Raw genomic sequence first — 14,122 nt, 5'->3', positions numbered from 1 at the left:
ATGAAATTTACTGTACGAGTAGTGGCAGAACTCCACGACTCCAGGAAGTGGCTCCGAGGCTTGCCATAGCGTAAGGGGCCGTGGTGATTTATAGCCAACGTGAGTTGAGCGTGGACAATTAGACCCAAGGTGAAACAGAACATATTAAAAAGATGGTTTAAATTTTTATTTTTAATGATATAATATAGTATTGCCATCAGTATGATATAAGTATACCAATTTTGCAGTCGATACCACATTGGGAAGTGGGTTAAAATTTAGTTACAAGATTTGAGGATACAACAACAGACAGAGTGAGTTAAAAATGAAAGCGTGTAAAATAGCTCTGACTCCCAGATACACAGGCTTATTATGGTCGCCCTGAGCCTATCCACAATCATGAGGATGAAGTTCACGTTTATTTGTTAACTCAGGGTGAGAACTCAAGGGATCAGGATAGAGCCTCATTCGCAAAAAAGTGACCTGGGTCACCAAATTGGCAAAAGAAAAACAATAAATTACAGCGGATAAATAGATAGAAATCAGAGCAAAAAGTAACCGTGACGTGAGAAATCTGAAATATTGCACAAACTTAAATCGATGTAACAAAAATATGTATTCCCTGTAGAATAATCCGGCTCTTGAAGATTACGTTTAGACTTATAGTACAATTGCAAATCAAGTTACCGAAACATCAAACAACTATTGGGGTGACTTTGTACTACTATTTCTACTTTATTTTACCAGTTAAGGCCCACGGAGTTGTATAGTTTTTTTTCAGAAGCGACCTGGCCACAAACGATAGTTCAACGAAGTGGCTTATCATCATGTGGAAGTTCATAGCAGCCAAATACTCGAAGCACATTTTTCTAAATGTAGAGGGAAAAACCGGAGGACAAGGAGCACAATTCACACGACCACGGGAAGAGACATATGCAAACTCCAAATACAGAGCGTCAGGGTCGGGATCGGGATCGGGATCGAACCCACGACCTCTTGTATACCAGGCGAGGTAGTTAACATCTCGCTACCGCGGCTCCATAATATCTAATATGGAAACCGACGATCCAATTGCAGTTATCACAAAGCATCGACATTTCCGTGCTTCAGATGGGGAATTAAACGAGGAGATTGTTGATCGTGAGTGCACACGTGATTGCTATGACACATACACAGGCGTTTAATAACCTGTGCACCCGCATTTCCTCTACAGAATGACGTTATATTGTGGTCTGGAATGTTGATTTCACACACACACATGTATAAGGTGTCTTTGCCTTTGGGGTTGGGTCTGATCATACGGCTGCGCGCACGTGAAGCATGCCGATGTGATGACGGCACGAGTATGTTGTAGCCACGAGGGAGACAAAGGCGGTCGGGCGTGGTGCTGGCCACCCACCCCTCTCGTTTGCCGTTCCGCCTTCATAGGTGCTCGCAAACATCACTTGGCCCAACAGTTTGTTAAGGCTACACGTATTTACTATCTGTGCGTACATCGGTTGCGTCTATAGGTAGTGAGTCTGTGTGTGCCGGCGGTGACTGCTCTCATCTGTGAGTCTTTGTGTGAGTCTCTGTGTGGGTCAGTGTGTGTATGCGTGTGTGCGTGTCGGGTTCTGTGTGTCTATCCTTTGTGTCTGCTTCTGTGTGTCTGTACGTGTTGACGTCTGTGCGTGCGCGATTGTGTCTGTGAGTATGAATGCGTGCACGTGGCTGGGGCTGCGTGTCGGAGTGGAGCGGTGGCGCAGTGGTTAGCGCGCACTGCGCTACGAACCTGACCACACGGGTTCGATTCCCGCTCACGGCCAACACAAATGGCGATTATCTGAACCGGTTCTGGGCCTCCCCTAGGTTGACTCAGCCCTAAATGGGTACCTGGTGCGTTACGTAAACATTGTCACTGGGGAGACAAAGGCGATCGAACGTGGTGCTGGCCGCCCACTCTCTCGTGTGCCGTGCCGGCCTTCATAGGTCCTCGCTAACCACACGTACCCCAACAGTATGTGAAGGCTATACGGGGGATCTTTGTCTTTTGTATGACGAAGTATCCGTCGGGAGCGGTGGCGCAGTGGTTAGCGCACTGCACTACGAAGCGAGCGAGCGATGCGAGTGAGATTTCAACACGAGTGACGACTATTCGAACCGAGTGTGGACCTCGCCTAGGTCAACTCAGCCCTTAAACGGGTTGGACGCGATTTGTAAAAATCGGCACTGGGGAGACAAAGGCGGCCGAGCGTGGTGTTGGCTACACACATCCTCGTGTATCGTACCGCTCTTAATAAATGTTCGCTTAACAGCACTTGCCCCAACAGTCTAGTTAAAAAAGCCTATACGGGGATCTTTATCTTTGTATCTGTGCGAATCTCTGCGTGCGTTTGGCGCGCACGTGCGAGTGTGCGAGTCTGCGTGCGTGTGTCTGTGTGTACGTGCGTGTCTGTGTGTGTGAAGTTTTTTTGTAAGTGCGTGTGTGTGTGTCCGCGATCGTGCGCTACGTGCTCTTCACTCCCCCCCCCAGCAAACCCACAGACCGAGCCTTTGGCCCCCTGCGAGTTACGTTCCTGCTACCTCCCGACTCGACTGAACCACTCCCCCCCCTCCAACCAACCAACCCGTCGCGTTTTGCGAGCCATTCCACTTTCAGAAGTCACGCCGAAGAGGAGGAGGAAGACCGAACGGCATCATCGACATCACAGTAGTCATCATCATCATCACCCCCTTGTCACCACCAGCAATGAGCCAGTCATCACCGCTCCAAGTTCTTTGAGTTGGTTCAGCAGCCGGCGTCTTTCGCGGCCACGTCACCAGTAGCAGCCACAGCATCACCACCACCATCATCATCAGCAGCAGCCGTCGTAAGTTGCGAGTGAATTTCGAACGATTTGCTCTTCTGATTTGATGTGTGTGTGTAGTCGGGTTAACAGTACTCTAGATTTGTAGTTCGCCGGCTCGGTTTGATCGCCCGTTGCGGCAGCTGGAACAATGGGCGCGTGTTTTGTAATCACACCCCAGCCACCGCTCCGCCACTTTCCACTCGGCAGTATAAATGGGGGTGACAAGCGTAGGTAGTGTGTGTGGTGGGGTAAAGTGTGGGGTAGTCCCACCTCTTCAACGCCGTCTGGCCAGTGTGGAAAAATAGGGTCAAATGTACCTTGTAGAGGAGGTCGGGGGGGGGGGGTGACAACCCATCATCCCTACGGGGTCGATAAAGTGGATAGTAAATACCACTTTGTGGGGAAGTCAACAGTGGTTGTCCTATGGACAGACTCGCCCCCGACGGAGGAATGTGGAATTCCCATCGCTGCCTCGGGGCTGTGCACAGGAGATGAGCAACCAAAGCCTCAATTCACGTTCCGATTTGTGTGGCCATGCGTATCGTCCCCTCGGTGGACTCCGCGTAAAACCAGTACCTGTCGCGGTGGGTGTAGACACGAGTACTGGGGAGACAAAGGCGGCCCGGGTTATTTTGTTCCCGGCCACATCACCGCGCCTCGTGCACCGCGCCTCGTGCGCCGTGCCGGCCGGCATTCGTAGCTTCTCGTGAACGGCACTTGCCCCTAAAGTCTTTTAAATGCGGAACTGTGCTTGCTCATAGGACTATCTCTGTACTGAAGCCACGGATCGCTGATGAACCTTCATCATGCAACAGGCGGGTTCCGCGTTCGTCATCTATGGATGGCCCTGCGTGTGTCCGTGCTGAACTTCTTTCGCACCGTACGCAGCCTACCGTGCTCATCGGTGGAGCCTGGTTATACCTCTGGTATACTGACGAGCCCGCATAACGAGAAGGACACGTGTTTTGTTCCACAGTACTTCGGGGGTTCTCCTTGGCAGTCTATACAGTATATATATATGGAGCTGTTCTCACTGGTGACTGTGTACATGTGCATCCCACTGGTCAATCCACTGCGTGATGAGGGCCTCCCCACGCCGTACGGGTTGTTGTGGGGGTGGGGGTTGGTTTACCAGATATGTGGGAACATCGATGTCCTGTGCAGAACAATCGATTTTGGAGCGAAGTAGCCTCAAGCCTACTTAGCTTCCGAGATAGCACGACGTGTGATTGTCTCGAAGGTGAATGTATAAATAACGCGTGCAAGAATATTCTCAGCATTCTACTAAGCAATTAATCAGCATGCTTAAACATAGCGGTGTGTCCGTTAGGCTAATGAACATCACAGCTGTGCAGTATTATTTATAAGTGTTATTTATTTCCGACGCTTTGATCATCAAGACTCTTTTCCAGGAGGGTCCTGCAACGGTTATTTGTTTTAGCAGTTGGAAGGCGCTACAATCAACGTTTCTGCGGTGTAACTGTTGTACAATTTGCCAAGTTTGAACCGTGACGTCCCACACACAATGGCCTATTTGCCTTCCAATGACCTCACGGTATTATTCACGTCCACCCCGGGATTTACCGGGCGTTGCGGTGGCGAGGAGATGTTAACTACCTCGCTTGGTATACAAGAGGTCGTGTTCTCTCTCTCTCTCTCCCCGTGGTCGCGTGGATATTTCTCCGGGTCCTCCGGTTGTCCCCACCACATTTAGAATCGACATGGTGTCTAGAATATTTGGCTGCTATGCATTTCCACGTGACAAGCCACTTCATTGGGCTACCATTTGTGGCCAGGTCTCTTCTGAAAAAGAGTTATTATAGCTCAAGTCGGCCTTACCTGGTAAAATAAAAAAAATAGTGAAGAGTTTAGTTGTATTATTATCGATCAATACTCACACACGTGCATACTCACGCAGTATTAACCAGCGGCGGCCTTCCGGATTCCAACCGCGAAGCCTCTGCAAGAAGGTGGCGAACGCGCTGAACCGCTGGGTCACGTCACGTGGGCCACGTTGCGGTCAGGGTGCTCCAGAAGTAACATCGCGAAAGTGACCACTAAATCCAGGTGGCCATTGCATCGGACCCGCGTGCATTTTCCTTCTTGAAAGCTTAAAACTACAACACATGAGCACCGTGGTGGGCCTTGCCAGCAGGAAATTGTCATTTCCTCTGCTCCCCCCCCCTCACAAACACGGCGGGGTGGGGGAGGCTCCCTTCTACTCCGGCCACTTGGTGTTTTTGTTAACTTTCACAACCAACAGTCACATACAACACGCGCGCCTTAATGCTCATGTGATCTACTCGTGTGGAGCGGTGGGGCTGGAGGTAGGGTGGCGCAAAGGGGTCATAATGGCCGTGTCATAGAGGGGGTAATGTTGCGTTTCGGTGAAGTCATTTCTGACCGGGCTGAGACCATCAACTCGCGACGCTGGCGAACCCGGTTTCAATCACAGCTTGGTCTACGAGTCTCTACGGAAGTGGCATGGGTCTCCACGTGAGTCGATTAGTCTCTGTGTAAATCTACGAGTATGGAAGGCGATGTGGATTTCTCAACTCGCTGCACTGCCAAACTGGGTTTAAATCACAGCGAGTCTATGTAAGACTCTGTGTAAATCACTGGGGACTGGCCTGGTACCAACACATTTGCAACACTGGGTAATCTCTCGTTTCATCGTAGACTGTTGCCTCGATTTGAATCCAAGGCATCGATGGTGCCAAGCTCGTGGCTGGCTCTGACCTCCAAGTCACCCACCTTCCCCCCATCCCCACCGCTATGATATCCTTCTAACATCGCATGCCAGATGTGGCTTTATCCTTCTTCGCCGATGGACAATCAAGAATAGCCCACAGAGCGACTGGCAGTCGCCAATCCCAAACAACTGACCACACAGTAACGCCACTGCCCGATTCGGTCATTTTAACTCGGCAAGCGTCTCAGCGAGTCTACGTGTCTCTGCGTAAGGCTGCCAGCCTTAATTCATGTCTCCATCTGAAGCCGTGAACGACACAGTGACGCCACTCACTGTCCGCTTCCATCACTAGCGGGCAGAGTTTCAGATATTGACCAGGCCCTGTGAGTCTATGCAACTCTGTGAGTCTATGGATCTCTGTTTAAGTCTCTTCACCAGGCTACTACTCCTGAAGCCATCCTCTGGCTCACCAACAACGACATAGACATACACACACCGCTGATGAACTCCCGACCATATACGAAATAAGAAGTGCTTATTTCAAACGAAAGGTCTCCCGTGAGTCTTTGGGTCTCTTTGTAAGTCCACTAATATAGCGAGTCTATATAGATATTTTTGATGAACTCCTCACCATACAAAATAATATGAATATACTTCTTGGGCGCACATAGCTCTCCCCCCCCACTACAGCTTGTTCCTTTCTAAGTTGATAAAACATAACAAATTTGTCCATAAATTGGAACGTTCGGACAATGGGGTTTTACTTATTTTACTTGAGATGTCTAGAAAAGGCGAACCGAGTCCTTGGACTCAATTTCAGGAGGGTCCTGCGGCATTGGCCTTTGTTGTTGCTGTGAGTGCATTATTTATACAAGCGGGAAGAGACCGAAGCACCACAGAAAATCCACGCGTGCGAGGGGGAAACGCTCAATCCCCGTTTAGATTGGAACAGACGGCGATTAGTGCGCTGGTTGCAACCACCTTTTCCTGGCCATGCCCGGGTATGACACCTCCTCGTCGCCCACGGTTTGGGGAGCTTCGCATTTGTGCGGTGACCCACCAACCCCCTCGTCCCCACAGTGCTGGATCACAGGCCACGTGCGTAGCCATCACTGGCCGGCTTTGTGTTCAGCAGACAATGTGTGTTTATATATGTGAGCTATATACACACTCGCACACCGTGTAGAGTAACGGTGCACTTAAGACCGTTACATAATAGCTTGTGGCTATGTACAGCCCCCTTTGTCAGTGCCGGTGATGATGTTTACACACTGCACCAGGTACTCATTTCGGGCTGAGTCAAAGGGAAGAATTAGATAGATAGGATGCTCAAGGATATTGAAGAGTGAGGGCATAATTAATTAGTTGGTATCAGCCCCATTGTTGTCCTTCCCCCGCGGCCTCCGATTATGACGGTTGGCTATGAACGGTGCGAAAGAAGTTAAACATACATACATTTGCTAATGACTAAAAACAAATTGTGTCACTTAATGTGGCAACCTCGGACAGGTGTGGAACAAGTTTAGGTGCAGCACTAAATAAGACAACGCTACTGATGTGTGTCACTCCTCGGGTGTTGAACGCACGTGTTTGTGTGCAGTGTACAAGGCCGTAATTATCATATATTGGGGGGGGGGACATCCCACACATCCCCCCCCCCCCAATATTCAAATATGCTCGAAATGTCTTCCCCCAATATATTGCTATAAAATAGATTTCTGTTTATATGATTGTGGTTATGGTTGTACTTTATTAATTCCTAATTTCTGCAATTACATACAATGAAACAAGAAAAGGTAAAAAAGCTCAAACAGAGCAATGTAATAAAATACACTATTAGACATTATTGTAAAAAATAAATAAAAAGTCCATCCTATGTGTTATTGAATTCTTTATATTTTTGGCAGGAAATGGCAGGAAATTCGTTTTCAAATTTAGAATTTTTTTTCTCGAGGGGACTCCCACACCCCTTGGAAGATTTGCCCCCCCCCAATGTTGACTCGTTGACTCGGCCTTGGTAGTGTATGTGCTTTTGAGGCTGAGTCAACCTAGGAGAGGACCAGAACAAGCTCAGATGCCACACATATATCGCACTTGCCGCGTTTGCTCCCCATGGCTGGTAATTGAACCCACGTGTATGCGTGTGTACTGTACGTGTATTAAAATAAGTATTGGTTGTTTTTTCTATCATTACAATGGCTATATCATATACTGCATTTACACACACACATGTCGTATGAAGACAATGATGTCTGACATCCTCGAACGGACCGATAGGACGAGTGCTGTTAGCGAGCACCTATTAAAGGCTCGGACGGCGCACGAGGGGGTGGGTGGGTGGTCAGCACCACGCCCAGCCGTCTTTGTCTCCCCAGAGCTGACGTATGCGCACCACGCCAAGTGGGTCTCGTACTCATTCAACGCTGAGTCGACCTCGTGGAGGCCTTAGGCCGGTTCAGATATTTGTCACATTTTTTTTTGATCAATGAGCAAGAATCGAACCTAGCGCGGTGCGCGAACCACTGCACCGCTGCTCCATCTATACAAAGACAAAGGTCACCCGTGTAGCCTTACATAATTTTGAGGCAAGTACTGTTAGCGAGTAGCACTTATGAAGTCCGGCAAGGCACACGAAGGGGTGGGTGGGCCAGCACCACGCCCGGTAGCCTTTGTTTCCCCAGTGGCGATGTCCACACACCCCACGAGGTACTCATTTGAGGCTGAGTCGACCTAGGAGAGGCCCAGTACCGGCTCGGATAATCGCCACTGGTGTTGTCCGTGAGCGGCAATCGAACTCGGGGTCGCCAGGTTCACAGCGAACAACTGCACTACCTAATTCTAGATTTGAAGTTTTCGTGACTGCAAGGATTCATACTCTTTGGTTCTTTCGGTAAAGTCAGGTAGGTGAAAAAAAATGTTTTTTCACTTTTTTATTTTTATTTCATGTTATTATTTTCACCTACGTGACTTTACCGAAAGAACTGCACTACCGCTCTCCACCTATGCACACGCACACATGGTACGCACACGTCTTTCATAATGTTTCTCCATCGCGTGCTCTCTTCACTCATGCCCCCCTCCTCTGCCCCCGACAGAGGAGTCCGGTGCCTGCGGGCTCTTGATGCCGAGACGATATTCACATCCGGGAAGGATGAGACGATAGAGGCTGGAGGAGGAGGGAGATGAGGGGAGGGAGACCGGGAGTCTCGAGTTGGGGACAGGGAACGAGGCAGGCAGGCAGGCAGAGGGAAGCAGGTGAGGCATGGAGAGAGACATGGAGTCAGGGACACGAGGAGATCAGGAGAGAGACAGGGGGACAGAATGGGAGAGAGACGAGAGAGAGACAGGATGTGCGGGAGACAGGGTTGGAAGACGGGGAGGGAGACAAGCAGACAGGGAGGGGAGGGAGACGTGGAAACTGTAGTGCTGGTGTGGGTGGAGGCAGAGCTGGGTAACTCCGGGCGAGTTTGGTTTGGCGCGAGCAGGAATGCATTTGCGTAACAGCGCGTTTAGCACTTACTCTGTCACCAATTAGCTCGGCTAAATCTGTTCTAACAGCGGTGTAAAGTCACCGCTGTGTGTGCCGCAACTCTGCTTCCACTCGCTTGCTTGCTGCTGCTGCTGCTGAGAGCTAAAGATTCCAAAAACCGCCCGTCTTGCCTGCGTCGCCGGCTCACGGTGACGGATCTTCCTCAAACGCCGTGCACCGAAACGTCGCAACGGTAGATTTATTCCCCTGAATTGCAGATACAGTGTTAGGTGAAGAATTACGATGTTTAATTCCTGCTATGAACTATTCGTGAACTGTATATTTATCATTTCGGGAAGTTGCGGTGGAACCGTGGTGAGGTGGCGCTTTCCGAAACGGCCTGAGTTGGATTAAGTCCACAACCAACGTCGTGAGTGCCGACGTCTGAACCGGTCCTGGAAGCGAACCCCCCCCCGCCCCAAGCCCCCCAGTAAACACGGCAGCGTCGGCGTCTGGCTGGAACCGTTGGACCCACGTTGGCCAAGCGTTCTGTGATTGCTGGATCTTCACCAATCGTGGTTGTACTGTGAACGTACCAGTCCTTGCCATGGTAATTTTCTCAATTTTGATTTAAAACTTTCGTGACTGCAGCAATTCATATTCTTGGTTCTTTCGGGAAAGTCACTTAGATCGATTTTTTAAAAATTAATTGAAAAATTGAAAGCAAAAAACCCACGACGTTTCGATCGCTTGTGTTTTATTTTTTATTTTCTTTCTACGTGACTTTACCGAAAGAACCAAGAATAGTCATTATCCAATTGACACAATCACTTGACGGCAGCCACTGGATATAGGAACGCCACTCGACAATGGTTGTAGCGTGAAGACGCAGCTGATAGATGGCCTAGACAGACAGTCTACTCAGTGTTTACAAGGGCAAATCGGCGCCAACGAGGATTTAACAGAACAATTTTAATTAAATTAAGCGCAACGAAAATACCTCACTGCCGGTGTGCGTGGTATGTGCTAATAATTACATGCCCTTCCCTGCCAGCATGCACACGTCATTGATCAACGTGTTCTTTTTTGGGGGGGGGGGGGGGTGTTGTTGGTTGGCATGATGCCCGACGTTTCGCCCCACGTGCTGGGGAGCTTCTTCAGGAATTGATGTTATCCGTGCCCAACAACCCGCGGCGCAACCAGCGAATACGTGGCATCAACAGCTGTGCCGCGCACACACGTGAACGTCTCCTGGGTATAGTTACCGTATTCTCGGGAATAGAGGTTGCTCTGGAAAATAAGACGCACCCCAAACTTGTGCCCCGCGTCAATAAAGTTGGCCAAATCTAGTCACACACAACGTCAGTGCAGTACTCGATCATTAGACACACGCCAAACTTTTGCTTTAAAATTCAGGAGTGCTGATGGGCAGTGCGTTAGAATCCGGAGAATACGGTAATTCACACGTCACTGGTTTTTGGTGGACTAAAACAAATGTATTTAACGTGAGACATTGAACGGAGGTAATTGTATTTCTGTATGTCATTACCAATACAACGCCACAACACACACTGCCTTTTTATGGGTATAAGTTTCGGATTTTTTTTGTTACGTTAAACAAGCCACCCGGCGTGTAGATGGGGTGCCCAAGCTCATAACATTTGGCAAGCCGGCAGGGCAGTGATTTACTCAGTGTGACTGACACTGCTGATAAGACCCAGCAAGTCAACATTGGCTCAGTTTTCCTACTTAAGCAAATGCTGCTGTAAAAGGTTGTTCCAGAAGAAGGCGGTTAGGCTGACGGACTAAAATGAACACATTTAACGTGTGGAGATGGAATGTAGGGATATTCATCACATATTTTGTCCATTGGCTAGGCTAGTCGGCCACGTTTTCACGTGACAGTGAAACAACAGCTCACATCAGCTCACATCATCAGCAGCATCAGCAGCTGCATCGATATGATCAACCCCCGTCTCACCGGATGTATCCATATATCATGAGTAACCATAACACCATGTGTCATTATCATCATATCCATCAGCAGCACCACCATCAACATATCATCAGCAACATCGGCATCAGACTAATCATCATAATCATCATCATGACCAGTGGATTAAGCGCGGTTAAGGCTACCATCAGCAAGTCAACATCAGAAGCAGGGTAAACGTTCATGTCCTGCTGGTGAGAATGGACCTTGTGCTCTGCAGTCTATAAACTGTACAGTATGTACACAGTACAAGAGCCAACGTATTTAAATGTTTACAGCTTCTGAAAAAGCAAAGGTACATGCTCTATGTATAGTTATTAGTGTACATATTGTTATTTACGCACGAGTCTCGAAACTCATCTTCGGGAGGGTGCTGCCAGCCGTTCACAGTCGTCGCTGTGTGTGATCCCAATTGAGACATTTTGCAGGTAATGATGGGAGTGTTGTCACTAATGCAGAACACCGGTGTAGAGCTATCGGAGGTGTTGCCACTAATGCAGAACACCGGTGTAGAGCTATCGGAGGTGTTGTCGCTAATGCAGAACACCGGTGTAGAGCTATCGGAGGTGTTGTCACTAATGCAGAACACCGGTGTAGAGCTATCGGAGGTGTTGTCACTAATGCAGAACACCGGTGTAGAGCTATCGGAGGTGTTGCCACTAATGCAGAACACCGGTGTAGAGCTATCGGAGGTGTTGCCACTAATGCAGAACACCGGTGTAGAGCTATCGGAGGTGTTGTCACTAATACAGAACACCGGTGTAGAGCTATCGGAGGTGTTGCCACTAATGCAGAACACCGGTGTAGAGTTATCGGAGGTGTTGTCACTAATACAGAACACCGGTGTAGAGCTATCGGAGGTGTTGTCACTAATGCAGAACACCGGTGTAGAGCAATCGGAGGTGTTGTCACTAATGCAGAACACCGGTGTAGAGCAATCGGAGGTGTTGTCACTAATGCAGAACACCGGTGTAGAGCTATCGGAGGTGTTGTCACTAATGCAGAACACCGGTGTAGAGCAATCGGAGGTGTTGTCACTAATGCAGAACACCGGTGTAGAGCTATCGGAGGTGTTGTCACTAATGCAGAACACCGGTGAAGAGCTATCGGAGGTGTTGTCACTAATGCAGAACACCGGTGTAGAGCTATCGGAGGTGTTGTCACTAATGCAGAACACCAGTGTAGAGCTATCGGAGGTGTTGTCACTAATGCAGAACACCAGTGTAGAGCTATCGGATGTGTTGTCACTAATGCAGAACACCAGTGTAGAGCTATCGGAGGTGTTGTCACTAATGCAGAACACCGGTGTAGAGCTATCGGAGGTGTTGTCACTAATGCAGAACACCAGTGTAGAGCTATCGGAGGTGTTGTCACTAATGCAGAACACCGGTGTAGAGCTATCGGAGGTGTTGTCACTAATGCAGAACACCGGTGTAGAGCTATCGGAGGTGTTGTCACTAATGCAGAACACCGGTGTAGAGCTATCGGAGGTGTTGTCACTAATGCAGAACACCGGTGTAGAGCTATCGGAGGTGTTGTCACTAATGCAGAACACCGGTGTAGAGCTATCGGAGGTGTTGTCACTAATGCAGAACACTGGTGTAGAGCTATCGGAGGTGTTGCCACTAATACAGAACACCGGTGTAGAGCTATCGGAGGTGTTGTCACTAATGCAGAACACCGGTGTAGAGCTATCGGAGGTGTTGTCACTAATGCAGAACACCGGTGTAGAGCTATCGGAGGTGTTGCCACTAATGCAGAACACCGGTGTAGAGCTATCGGAGGTGTTGTCACTAATACAGAACACCGGTGTAGAGCTATCGGAGGTGTTGTCACTAATGCAGAACACCGGTGTAGAGCTATCGGAGGTGTTGTCACTAATGCAGAACACCGGTGTAGAGCTATCGGAAGGAACCCGTGTTAGAACTGGGACGTCCACGCAGAAAGACAGCCGAATTTGGAATCGAACCCGTATGCATCCACACCGTTATATACATGAACAAAGACAACAACATTTCAGACAGAAACCCCCGAATAAATAATACAAGCCGTTGGGGCAAGTGCTGTTAGCGAGCACCTATAAAGGCCAGCATGGTACACGTTTAAGGCTGAGTCGACCTATGGGGGAGGCCCATGACCGGTTCAGATATTTGCGACTGATATTAGCCGTGGCCGGGAATGGAATTTGGGTGGCGAGATTCAAAGTGCAGTGCGATAACCACTGCCCCTCCACTCATTCCACACACCTTATATATAGACATTGTTAACACATACTTAGCTCACGCAGATTTATATACACACAGACAAAGATCCCCCCGATAGCCTTTAACAGGCTGTTAGGGGAAGTGCTGTGAGCGAGCACCTATGAAGGCCGGCACGGCACACGTGGGGATGGGTGGCCAGCACCACGCCCGGCCGCCTTTGTCTCCCCGGTGGCGATGTTTACACACCACACCATGTACTCGGTTTTTTTAGGCTGAGCCGACCCAGGGGAGGCCCACGATCAGATAAACGCCAACAGCGTTGTCCGTAAGCGGGAATCGAACTTGGGTGGTCAAATTAGTAGCGCAGCGCTCTAACCTCTCACACAGTCCCAGGCTTGTGCGCACATGAGCACGCAATCTCTCAGATACGGCACACACCTTTTTGAATGATAAATCATTACAAGATATGACTCAGCTGCTGTCCATAGGGGAGGGTGCACTGCTTAATGAATCATTGCTTGGGGTTTTTTGTGTGTGTATTGCTCTGCAGGAAATTCCCGCGAGCAGCCACCCGTCTCGTAATGCGAGTTGTTCCAGTGCTCAGGACATTCTCTCAGCTCACGCCTTCTCGCCACATGTGGGGGTTGAACCGGGGACTCGGAACGCGTTATGATGCCAAACGGCTTCTGGAGGTGGTGGTGGTGGAGGTGGTGGTGGTTCCAGGTCTTGATGAGTGGACCTGACGGTGGTGGGGTGGCGGTGGGGTGGAGGTGGGGGGGGGGGGTGGTGGGGGTGAGGGAGGATGGTGGGGGGGGGGGAATGGTGAGGGGGGGGGTGGATGGTGGGGGGGGAGGGGATGGTGAGGGGGGGTGAGTGGGGGGGGGGGATGGTTTGGGGAGGATGGTGAGGGGGGGGATGGTGAGGGGGGGGGGATGGTGGGGGGGATGGTGAGGGGGG

The 14,122-nt window shown here is 49.7% G+C and overlaps 1 protein-coding gene across 2 annotated transcripts in view; it reads left to right on the top strand.

The window, feature by feature from the left end:
• Positions 1-2,562: 2,562 nt before the first annotated feature.
• Positions 2,563-14,122, top strand: part of TMEM45B (transmembrane protein 45B) — a 30,589-nt gene continuing 19,029 nt past the window's right edge. Inside the window, exon 1 of one of the 2 annotated variants that reach the window (XM_078608061.1) lies at positions 2,563-2,828. The gene's annotated coding sequence lies outside the window, so the exon portion shown is untranslated. Of the gene's footprint in view, positions 2,833-14,122 lie in introns of both variants that reach the window. The other variant, XM_078608059.1, reaches the window with a different exon arrangement.

This window comes from Lampetra planeri, chromosome 29 (assembly GCF_965212315.1).
Source record: "Lampetra planeri chromosome 29, kcLamPlan1.2.h2, whole genome shotgun sequence".
NCBI lineage: Eukaryota > Metazoa > Chordata > Hyperoartia > Petromyzontiformes > Petromyzontidae > Lampetra > Lampetra planeri.
The sequence above is the reverse complement of the archived record's forward strand: the minus strand, read 5'-3'. Positions and strand labels throughout refer to the sequence as shown.